This window comes from Centruroides vittatus, unplaced genomic scaffold, assembly GCF_030686945.1.
Source record: "Centruroides vittatus isolate TY-2023 unplaced genomic scaffold, ASM3068694v2 scaffold_1209, whole genome shotgun sequence".
NCBI classification, from domain to species: Eukaryota; Metazoa; Arthropoda; class Arachnida; order Scorpiones; family Buthidae; genus Centruroides; species Centruroides vittatus.
Window position 1 is genome coordinate 540,380 of NW_027122673.1, and position 12,224 is coordinate 552,603.

At 30.2% G+C, this 12,224-nt stretch overlaps 1 long non-coding RNA gene across 1 annotated transcript; it reads left to right on the top strand.

Moving 5' to 3' along the window:
- Positions 1-9,574: 9,574 nt before the first annotated feature.
- On the top strand, positions 9,575-12,224 carry LOC136986825 (uncharacterized). Its single transcript, XR_010882536.1, has 2 exons — positions 9,575-9,648; positions 9,715-12,224. It is a non-coding gene; the product is annotated as an uncharacterized lncRNA (long non-coding RNA).

Genomic DNA, 12,224 nt, shown 5'->3' on the forward strand with positions numbered 1-12,224 from the left:
ATAAATGTAAAAAAAAAGAAAAGTTCTAAATAAAAAAAAATTTAATTTTAATTCAAAATGTTTATTAAAATGAAAACTTCTCTTTAAAGATAAAACAAAAGAACCTTGGTCTACAATTCCATCGGGTTTTAAGAACAAGCCCTGCAATCTGCCAAGTTTAAACCATCCAATGCTGGAGGTTAACGTAAGACTCAAATTTTAATGGCGTCATAATTTTTATATACAAAATTCCTGAATTTAATGTTTCACAATTTCATATTTGACTTAAGGTAAAATATATATATATTGAAGTCAATTTCATGTTTCTACTTTATGGAATTTTAATTCAAACTTTAAATATTATCAATAATAATGTTCTAAATATTCAAAGTTGACTGTAATGTTTTTTAATCGACTAATATATCTGTTTTAATGTTTTATTGGTATTAAATCAAGTATATTTTGATGTAGGAAGCTCCTTTACTTGCAGTTTTTAAGTGTTAAAAAGAAACTAAATTATTTTAAGATATTGAGTAGATAGATGTGTTTAAACTACTATAGAAATATCAAATGATAGCTAAAATGCTATCTTGCCGTTCTGATTTTAAAATGAATAGAAGTATTAAATCAAATACTTCGAAGTAGAAAGTTTTTATTGCAAACTAATACGTGCAAGTCTGTTTATAATTTTACGAGCGATTATTCTTACAAAATCCAATGATTTGAACTAGACAGACTTGTAGATGTTATTTTTAGATGCTTGTTTTTCATTAGGTATAAAGCTTTGGAAGGATGCTCTAAGAATTGAATTATGAAATTTTCTATTTTCAAAAGCATTTGTTTGCTAAAAATACATTTAATCATTTTTTATGTATACCAGAATATAAATGAAATTCTGCAGTATATCCGTTAAATTGTGATAAAGAAATTCACTTTTACTAATAGAATGCATGAAACTTGAAAATATGGCTGTTAATTACTGTTTTTGATTTAGAAGTAATTCTAACAAACTAAATTGTGAATACCAGATTTTGAAAATAACTTTAAAACATTACTTCTATTAACATCTGTTAGTTTTAGAGAAATAGTTATTCATATGAAGTATTTTGCAAATTTGTGACAAACTTCACAAAGATTTACTATCTATTTCATTTATAATTGTTAACAAATTTATTCAAGAATGAATAGTATTGCATGACTGAAATAATTCATGCTACATTCAGCCCAGTGAGGTTAAATAAATATATGTATGTGCAATTCTTTTTGTGCGCCTCGATATAGTATGATGATACATTTGAGTCACCCAACTTTGCTTACTTTGTAAAATAATATAGTTATGACTAAGTGCAAAATTTTCCATTAATGCACCTCCCACTTGAATTACTTGATAGTCATGCATAGGTTTAGTATTCACTATTTTTTTTAGTTTTGTATCTGTTGGATTACTTGTATACAGTGATATTTTAAGGTCAGAATATAATGAAATCCTGGCACTTTATTGAAGAGATGGAACATGTTTTGAAACTGTACAAAATACATATCTGTATTTATAGGTGACAGTATCTAAAAAGCCAAAGGCTCTTTCCAAGCATTTGACGAGTGTGTATGTTTGAGGCTGACAAGAAGTGGCAGTTTTGATTTTTAAGCAACTGCAGCATTCAACCATTAAATTCTTCCATTGTCTACATGTGAAATTAATGACAAGTGATGACTTAATGCCATGATTATTTCTATGCATAGTTGTATTTAAATGGAAAGTTTTTCATTTTTTGACTTTCCTTTTTTGTTAAATGACTGATCTGAGGCATTAAGAGGGTCTTCAATTTATATTCACCATTATGGTGACTCAGTTGAAGGATGGGATGTGACATTTGGGCAAATCTATGAAAAGTTCTTAGGGTTCCTAACCGGAACTTGATTCAAGCCATAAGAGCAAGAGACTGATGCCATTACTGTCTTCACAAAGCTGGCATTTAGACAGCCAGATGGGCAAGTTTTTTTAGGATTCGGAAATTATTTTGCATTGCTTAGTTTTGGCAATCTAAATTTGACAGTAAGAGATCTTGCATTCTGAACAGGTTTTAATTTAATTTGCTAAGAAATTAATGCCAAAAATACAGAATTGAACTAGATACAGGCTTTGCTCACTGTCCTGCTCTTAAAAGTGATACTAAATCAATCATTGATCCTGTTTGGGAATTATGCAATTTGAGTTATTAATATTGATTTAATAATTTCAATATTTATTTTTCACTTTATTGCTTTTTAATCATCTGTATAAAAAAATCTGACAAAATTTATAGAATGTGACATTGTTTTAACAATACACCACTCCTTGTGAGATCTTTTTTTTTCTGTAATTTGGGAATATTTTTTCTTTAAAGAACTTGAAATTGCAGTTAACATATACCTAACTTTATGAAAAAATATTAAAATTATATAAGCTGGTTTTTTTCAGTAAAAAGAAATTAAATTTTTGTATATTATTGTTTATCATTCACACTGCATTAAGATATTATTTTGAATAAATTGTTGACACTTCCAGAATGAAGCAGTTGGATATAATTTGACACTTTATGAAAAAATATTTTAATTCTGATTAAAATGAACAATTGAAACTTCTGTCAGCTTTTTTTGTTTGATTTTAACTCATGACTTCTTCAAGTGTTGATTTCTGTCAAGGTAAAGCTAAGTTAACAAACTTTAAAATATACTAATCTATTTTTATGAGAGATTGAAATTTAATAAATATTACAATTTCAGTGTTTTCATATTAATTTTTGAGTAGGAGTTTTTATAAGCTGTTAAATTTTTGAGCTAAATAATAGAACAAGTGGCCAAGGTATGGTTTGTGAATGGTACTACATGACTCCTGAATTTCAAAGGTTCAATTTCATACATCACTCAGATGTTGAGTGAAAAGTTTAAATAAATCATTACACAATGTCTTTTGAAAGGCTTTAATCTATTCATGTAAGTAAGTTAAATCTTACTGTCATCAATCAAAATGATATATTGTTGACGTCGGTGTTAAGTAATGGTTCTTCATAGTCTTGTGGATGTTGACTCAAGTGCAGCTCTTGGCCATGTTTACTGGCCACCCTCATAATACAATATTACAATTTTCAAATAACTTGATTTAATACCAATGAATTAGTGAAGTCTTAATTGTTTTAATGCAAGTAGTATTAAATTACAATTTATGAACATAGCTAATTATTGAAATTTATTTTAAACAGTAAAGAACTTTGGAAATATTTAGATTAAAAACAACCAACTTTACCAACTATTTCTTTAATTAGAATATCAATGAAACCATGATAGTCAAGTTATACAAATGAAAAGGTGGTGTTTGGAAAAACCTCATTTATTCAACATTGAAGAACAATTTTTTTCCAGTCACATACATAATTATGATAAACATCCAAACTAGTTAATTTATTGACATCAAAATTATTAGTGGAATATTGATAAAATAAGGCAAGTTTTAAATTGGTAACAGCCAATATTGAAGAGATGATAATGACAAATGAGTTCAATTCATAAATCATCAATCAGTTTTTGATAATAATTATTTAAATGTGTAGTATAATGCAATGTTTTATGTATAATTTTTTAATATTGATACTTTGTCTCCAAATATTTATAAAGTGACAAATACACAAAGTAAAGTATTTTATTATGATTAATCTGACAACAGTACATACAATCACTATGGTTTATATGATTTGCAAATTGATCATCTATTATGATTGGAGTTTCTTTTAGTAACAGTGAAGTACGTACAGTAAACCCCCGATTATCTGAAGTAATATGACCTAATGGTATCACGGATAGGTGAAAACTTATAAAATGGACTGCCATGGCCATTTCGGATTAAAAATTACAAATACAGAAGATTTATACGGTATCACTTTTAAGCCTTTATATCTTATTGAATTTAATTATATATAATAGCAGCATTTTTTTACATTACAGATTTGTACAATAATTTTAAGAATAAAAATTGTATTGTCACAATTTAATATGAATGATTTGAAGTAAACAGAAACAAATCATTTTGTAATACATATAATTATTTTCAACTTAAAAAAGTCCTTTAGCATTTTTAATTTATAGTGGTTCTTCCCTACTGCAATGTTCTGCGGACACAGTGCCGTCCCAGACAGTCTGTCCCGAACATGTCGGATTCCATTCCTCGGCACTCAGCCGTCCTCGTCGTGGGTTTGGCTGAATTCTTGATGGAAATGGAAAAAGGCCTTAGTATTCACAGGTAGAGTTTGAAACATTTCTGCATCAGTCAGTCACTCTGTATTGTTCAGATTAAAAATATTTAAGTATTTACGCTATTAGTGCATTTATAGCAAAGCTTTGATGAATTTATATTCATCAAAGCTTTAAAGTAGTGTATTTTCTTTCAGATTCATTTTGGATAATGCAGAATGTAAGTTAATCAAGGCTTAGATAGTGGGGGTTCTACTTTGTATATAACAATTTGTATATGGTTTGTATTTTGCTTAAAAAGAGATTTGTTATTGAAATCAAAAGTTCACTTTATATGTTTGATACCTATATTTATTACAAAAAAAATGTATCCATTAAATATCGAACGATAAATGAAAGATTGAATTTGAACACCTCTAATTAGATAAATGACAAAAACTACAGTTATTTTAGTGTGTAATAATTTCAGAGTATAAATTGTGTGGAAGATTTTCATTTTTACTAATAAATTTCTAATTTAAAATTTTCGTATTTGCGATAGCTTTTTCCAAATTAAATTTTCTCCATTCTACAGTGTCATGAAACAGACTTTCCTGCTGTCATTCTAAGTATTTGTCCTATGGAGTCTAAAGGAAAATCAGAAAAGCTACAAATGACACAATATTTCAATATCTGGCTGTCTAGTGTAATTCCTAAAATGAAAGAAGATAAATTCATCTGAAATTTATTTACTAAATTTATATATTATCTTCCTGTTACTATAGATAAGTTTTTCATCTGCTAGCAACTCAAGCTGGTGAGTTTCATTCATTTTTAATTTAAGAATATTTATCTTTCAGTATCTGAAACAGTTAATACATACAAATTATCTTCTTTATTTACACCAAGTATTAATATCTTTTTACATTCTATAAGATACATATAAAATATCTATTTACGGCATCTGACGGAAATTTATTAGATGCTTATAAAAAAATTATAAAAACAAATGCTGACGAATTTCTGAACATAATTTTTTTAAAACAGTTTTTATTAAATTATAATTAATATGCATTTATTGGTAGAATGGCCATCTCCGAAAAATGTTTTAATTAAAGTTTGTAATTCCAACAAATTTAACGAAAATGTGTCAAAATACGAAATTGATTTTAAAAGCGTATTTGAACTGTTTTTGATCCTGATTCATTTCCAATGGATCTGTAGCTCTGATTTCAGTTTATGCTGCTGTTTCTACTACATATTAATTGGATACTAAATAATGAATTTAAATAGTTTTGAAACAGCTGTTATTAAATTGAAGGCTAATGAATGCAACGGATTTAAGTTTAGGTTGTTTTATATTTCACTACCTATTATTATTATTATTAAAATAATTTTTACTAGGAATCATGGAGGAATTAACTGAAGTTTACTCTTAAATTCCCAACACTTCCATTTTTAAAGGTAAAATAGAAATATATTTATTTAATATATGTAAAATATCTGAAGCTGTCAAAATCATTTTTATAATTATACATAATTTATCATAAAATATTGAAAAATAATAAATTCAACATCAGAAATAAGTTAATACATATTGTATATCTTAATGTTAATACTTTTATTTTCAACATTTGTTATGATGATAATGGATTCACGTCTTCATGTTAGTCATTGCTACATATGATAGGAATTTCTCTTTGCAGAAATAAAATATATATTTCTCAACTGAACTTTCTGGATTGTTTTACCTAAACATAATACAGTGCTATGACAAAAAGATTGGACCAAACTTCTGTTATTCTCTACTCATCATCCCCTAATGTTTTACACCTTATTTAAATAGGTGTAAATGAGTCTTAAGCTATTAAACACACAAAAAGTGGCAGTTTGCTAATTACAGTGACTTCTGACAAAACTAAAGGTGGCGTCAAGAATTCGGTCTTAATCGTGTTGCACCGTGACAATTGTACAACATTTAAAAAGATATTTTCAAATGTCAGAGCAGTGTCAAGAAAGTAGAGTGAATAGCAGTAACATGGAAAACACTTGCAAATTACTCTAAATACGGCAAAGAGAGAATATTTTAAAGCATCTTGTTAAGCATAAGACTTGAATCAAATCGTTAATTTGTGACATTATTTAACCATACGACATACAATGTATTAACCAGGACTCAAGGAAGTTTCTGATTATGAGACTATGTTTTGTAGGTCTGGTTTGGGTCCACTTGTCCCTGTTGAGAACAAACGTGGCATATAACAAATATTTACTTCTGGATACAATAAAAAAAACTTCCTCTGTGTAAATTTTACTATTTTTTTCATGATTGTAAAACAGCTTACAGATCATGCAAGGGCTATTATTCTTGACATTCAAATTTCTAAACAAATTTCGTAAACATTTAAGTAGAAATTCTCTGAATTTCTGATAGGATTAAAATCAAGGTAAGTGGCTTTTCAAATATTGACAAACAAGATTATACATTATTGAGCTTTCAAAATAATAAAATTACAAGAACTAAAACACACTAACTTTGGTGTAAATGAATGATAATCTATAAGACAAATACAATATTGGTATACATTACAATAAATTTAGTCGTGCACGTAAAATGAGGTTTTTAAATTATTCAGTATACAAATGTCATGTAATTTTTTAAAATTATTTAAAACATTGTACATGCATCATTAAAAAAACTACAGAAATAAATTTCAGCTGAAATATCAATTTTACTGATTTAATTTAAAGTTGTTATTTACAGAATAATCAGGTAAAAAAAATTGCAACAATCAAAACTTACAAACCAGACAAAGAACAGAAAAAGTAAGACTTCCTAAAAATGATTCTCATTATTTTGATACATTTCAAAGTCTGACTTTTATTTACCTTTAAAAAATGGTTTTCAACATAGAGTAAATTTTAAACATTAATCCAATTACTTAATTATGTCAGTTTGAAAAATTTGTGTTGGCAGCACATACAGGATGTATGCAAATAACTACTTGATAATTAATGAAACAAAAGTTTCTTCTAGCTTGTCGTATATGTCTCATTTAGATGATATTTTTCTCCTTACCAAATGGAAGAAGATACATCAAATATTTACTTAGGAGTAAAATGATTGCATTGGCAGAGGAATATTGCAATGCTTATGTGCGGTGAAAGTAAGAACAAAGCAGCCATTCAAAGAATTATTAATATTGAACATACACGTGACAGTGCATTTTATTTTGATACTTCGCAAAAGTTATATATTTTTAAGTACATTACGTAAGATTGACCCTTAAGTTTAATTAAAAGTCGTTCAAAAAGATTTTGATACGAATTTTCTAAATTGTTTTTTTCTAAATAGGGTTCTTGGTGAATCCTAAATACGTCAATGTAACTTTTATAACTGGGTGAGATAATTTTTAACGATTTAAATGTAGGTTTTGAAAGAAACAAAGCAAGACAAGAAGCAGCAATTTTTCTATTTTTTATTCAAAAAAAATAAAATATTTCACAGAAATTTACGTCTCTTGTGCAGATATTTGGCAGACGTGGTTGCGGATACGACCTCGGGCTATGTAGGGACGATTTGAAGACCGAAAGAGCAGGGAGTATAAGAGGCGGAAAGAATTTTTGTATTACGTGCGCGTGCTTGCTTGTGTTTCTAAAGTTGTTTACTCTTTGACCAGATGTATTCGACTGCAAACCGACATAGAAACGGTAGCTTTGATATCTTTATTTTCATTTTTACTGTGTTAGTGGCACAGAAGAACATACAGTGCCAAGTGATTTCAGGGAGTATAAATTTAATTATTATTGATAAGATACATTGATTGTATGAATTTGCTTGATATTTTTCAATGAATTGCAGGTTATGCAAGAAGTATGTTAAAAAAGAAAGTAGAAAATGTTTTGTGTTTCAGTGTGTTAGGTGGATGATAATGTTTTTGTTTAAGGTGCACAAGTAGGAAGCGTTATTAGTTTAGGGAGAAGACTTTACGTAGCAAAGATTGTCAAAGGACAAAAGTAAAGCATTTTCTTTTTTATAGATTTTTGTGAATTCTATGCATGTTTTCTATAACAGATTTTTATTAAAAAGTTTGTAATTTAAGTTTTTGAAAATGAAACTTTGAATTTTGATATATTGAATTACATAATTCTTTTTTTATAGATTGATTTCTGAATAACTAATAATTATATGTAACTAATTTTTTTGTATTTACAGCATTTTTTAAAATATTGTATTAGCTAAGCATTTGGGATAGGTAATCTTGATATATGTGATTGCAATAGCTTCTGATTTTTATATATATATATGTGTGTGTTTGTGTATATAATTTATTTTCTGTAGGAACATAGGACGAAAAGGATAAAATGTGAGATTATAATAAATAAATTTAATTATTCATTACTGTTTTTAATGTATTTCAGTTGTTTCTAATGAATTTTTAATGGAAAAGAATTTAATGTATTCAGTTTTTAAAATATGTGAATAGTTTGTAAATTGTACGATTGAACTCAAATTTGTTGTCTATATTACAGCAGCGAGTTTTACGTTGTAATGTTTTATGTCGGTCGTTTTAAAATTTGTGTGTAATGCGGAAAAGTTGTAAAGATTATTTTCTGTAGGTTCGTCGTAAAGATACAGTTTCTTAGAAGCTCTGTTATTGTGTAATATATATACACGCACAAATATGTAGTTACGAAAGTCGTATTATATTTATAATAATTGTGCAGGATGAAGATGAGAGACTCGTCTGAATTGCGTGAATTATTTTAAAGTAAGGAGAATCTGGTTAATGATGATTGATTGATTGATTGATTTATTTATTTATTTTTCCCCTATTATTATCTAAAATGTATAGTTGTCGTATAAAACATTGGTTATAATTTCAGATTATCCGTGTCAAGATATACCATAAAGCTGCACTGACAATATTTTGTTTTGACAATAGAGAATTTTGATAGTACTGACTGGTACTGCATTAATTTAAAAATCTTTACAGGTGTTTAAAGAAAGCTTCTGAAGTAAAGAGAGATAAGTTATATTGTTTGAAACGTTATTGTTTTGATGTGAAGTTTTGCAATAGATTTCAATGTATTAATAATTTGTATTTGAATATATTGATGATATTTTATGCATGTTCGTTAGAAGATTGTGGATCTCGTGCACTTACTGCTATTGTTGTTTTTATTTAATTGAGTAATTGTTATACTGCAAGAGTTGTAGAATTTAGATAGTACGAGGTTTGTCGTTTTCTCTCTTTACAGGTTCTAGAAAGGCACACACGGTGAGTGGAAAGTAATATTACTTTAAAATATCTTAATTATTTGATTGTTTAAACTGTTTGGAACACTTGGCGTGTTGAAAGTAAGTTACAGGTATCGAAGAGGTCGTGCTCGTAGCCGGATTAATGAAGATGGGGCAATCGGCGACCGTCGACGGCAGGTAACGTGCGTGTCGGCGGTTAAGTGGTATGTTTTTCGTCAGGCTGTTACTTCGGGAGAGGGTGGGGCTTCTCACGTCTGTTTTGTGCGTAGGTTGGGCGAGACGATTTGGACAAAAGAAACCGGAGAGAAGCGAGAAGAGCAAGAAGGGCTTCGAATGAGAATGGAGAGAGTGCAGTTTTTAACAGATAATTGTTGTTTGGGTGCAGAAGGCTGCTGCAAAAGTAATATTATGTGCTTTGTGTATTAATCCAGATGACGAAACAGTCTGAGGATTTTACTGAGTTCTGGCAAGCAAGGTTGGCCGTTTCTACTATTTGCGTACGTGGCATTTGGCAGGCTTGGACAGAGGGAGTACCAGTTTGTTTACAGTTGTATGGTAGCCAGAAGCGTTCAACATTGATTTAGGTCGTTGTTGGCAAAAGGAGAAACTCGTTGACGGAATTATCGGCGGTACTAAACTCTCTGTTTTGATAAGGTGCGTGCGGGGCGAAATTCAATGCTGGAACGTTAGGAACAATGTTGAATGCTGCCGGCTGACTCTGAGTTAGCGATAAAAGAATTCGGTGCGGGACGAAGTTGTCGCCTCTTCGTAATTGCAATTGTGCTGGTTTTAGATTTAAAACGTGTAGTTTGGATTACCGGTGGGAAGACGGGAAGCCAAAGCGTCGAGTGAAGAGGTTTAAAGACACGAGGATGCGGTCCTTCGGAAAATATTTTCCGGCAGAAGACACGACTAAAAGGCTGCTGGAAGCATTTCAGTAAGTAAGAAGTTATTGATATGTTATTGATCCTCTGCTGGCACTGATTGTGTTTAACACGGAGCGCCATACTGACGAAAGAAGAGAGATAAACGACAGTAAAGTTTGTTGGTTTCCTTCTGGAGATTGTTGCCGGTGTTCGTGTTTCGCGATCAGTTGTTCTTGCCGCACAGGCAATTCTGTGGCCGAAAGGGGAAGATATGCCGACGGAAGGCACAGTTGTCGAAGAGTGTTTCGGAAGACACCAAAGAGATGGAAGGCTATGTTTTCTATTGAACCGAGAGATTTGCAAACGTGATGTTTGTTCGACAGAGAGACAGTATAGAAATTATATTTTGGTACCGTTGGAATGAAGACGGCGACAGCACTTTGTTTTTTCAGAAGACGTGTTTTTCATGTAAAGTATAGGAGAATTTCTTAAATTGCGCAAATTGACGGACGGGTTTTATATAGTTGTTTAAGCTTTTGTTTTTCGCTTTGAGTTTAATTGTTGTTTGTTGAAGTGGCAATTTCGGCAGTAAATACTCTGTTGGTGTCTTGCTATTGATTTAGTTGCGAAGACAGTGAATTTGCAGGGTGGGAAGCAACGAAGCGTAAGTACTAACCAAATTTGTCTTGCTAGTTGATGCCGAGTTTTTTTGACTTTGAATAGTTAGTTCAATGCAAGTAACGTTTTTAATGGTATTTTAAAAGATAAAATTGAAGTGTGATGCAGATAAATTGTTTGTTTTTTTTCTTTTATACTTAATTGTAATTGTTGCTTGGTTTCCCACGAGACTCTTATTTGCAGATTATTGTTTTTTGTGTGCACGAGCCGTTAGAATCGTCGAAAATGTGGATTATAGAAGAAGAGAGAAAGTAAGGCTTTTTATTAAAGTAAAACCTATTTCTTTATATTGGTATTATATTCTGGAAGTTTGAGATTCTAATAATTATTATAAAATAGCTTAGTGTTGAATGTTTTGTTAAAAACTGTAAAGAAATTGCTAAATTAGTTAAGTTTGTTTTTGCGCGTGCACGTGATGCGAATGTGTGGAGATGACAACTTTATATTTCGTAGCTTGTCTTTACTAAATGCATGAACCAACTTAATGGCATGGAAGTAGATAAGCGAGTAAGGCGAGTGTGGATACGAAGCATTTGTCGCTTGGACGAATTATAAAATATATGTATAAGTATGTGCATTTTGTTTTGACATTTTGCCAAAGTTTATATTCTTTAGAAGAGCTCACGCGAGATTGTCATCTTGAGTTTAATTTCTACATTTTTCAAATTGAAATTGTGTGATACAAATTTTCTTTAACGTTTATGTTTTTAGAAGAATGGCTATTGGCAAATTGTCACTATGCATAGGTAACTTTTATAAGCGGGTGGGATATTTTTATACCAGTTTGAATGTAGGTGTTGGCAAGAGAAGAAGAGGCGATGTTTGTTTCTAGCAGAAAGCATCCGGGCGGGGAGACGGACATTTGTTGCGCGGCTATTTGGCAGACGTGGTTGCGGATACGACCTCGGGCTATGTAGGGACGATTTGAAGACCGAAAGAGCAGGGAGTATAAGAGGCGGAAAGAATTTTTGTATTACGTGCGCGTGCTTGCTTGTGTTTCTAAAGTTGTTTACTCTTTGACCAGATGTATTCGACTGCAAACCGACATAGAAACGGTAGCTTTGATATCTTTATTTTCATTTTTACTGTGTTAGTGGCACAGAAGAACATACAGTGCCAAGTGATTTCAGGGAGTATAAATTTAATTATTATTGATAAGATACATTGATTGTATGAATTTGCTTGATATTTTTCAATGAATTGCAGGTTATGCAAGAAGTATGTTAAAAAAGAAA